We start from the raw sequence: 912 nt of genomic DNA on the forward strand, positions 1-912 counted from the left end.
TTAACTATAAAAATATACTATATATAATTCTGTCATTTTATAAAATCAATAAAAAAATATCTTTCTCCTAAAATTATCAATACTAAAAAAATTATAATTTATTTAACCTCATAAGATAAAGTTTGTGAAACCGAACGCACAGCCCCCATTAATAAATATAAAGAATTAGATGATAACCCCATAAATATAAATATATACTTCATAATTGTTAAACAATAATTATAAATAATAACGAATAATTTAAATAATAAAGATTAATAATATAATATAACAATCAATTGACTATTATTGACGTAAATAAAATAATAGAAGTAATATAATATACAATAAAGATTAGATTTATAAATATTTGTTTCCCAAACAATTTAATAGCATCTTTGAAAGGTTGAAACACCCTCCTAACTTCTACTTTATTGGGCCTCTTATCCGATCCTGAATATCCTAAAAATCTTTTGCTCTAATAATGTTAAAAATGCCACCCTAACTACAATACATAAATACATAAATTTCTAAAATAATCTAATTAAATTTAGTAATACATAATTTAAATATGTTAAAATTATTATTTATATAATCTCTCTGTTATTCCTATATTTAATATTAAAGAGCACATAAATTTACTATTTCTAAAAATCATATATGGTCTCATCATAAAATCATATCTCTAATTAATCCAAACATGTCGATTTTAATTTTGAAAAAAAATATGACTCCGTTAGTTTCTCTTTTATCTTTTTTTTTCTTTTTTTTTTAATAAGACTTGTCTAAATTTCGGTTTTATTTTCGGCTGAAGAACGACTGAATATTCGTTTTATTGGTTTCGGCTGGAGATCAAAATGATTTCGATTGGACTCTAAAAAAAAGAAAAGCCTTATTGGGTTATAGCAGATAGTTAATAGTATTTTATATATT

Source organism: Atta colombica, unplaced genomic scaffold, assembly GCF_001594045.1.
Source record: "Atta colombica isolate Treedump-2 unplaced genomic scaffold, Acol1.0 scaffold137, whole genome shotgun sequence".
NCBI lineage: Eukaryota > Metazoa > Arthropoda > Insecta > Hymenoptera > Formicidae > Atta > Atta colombica.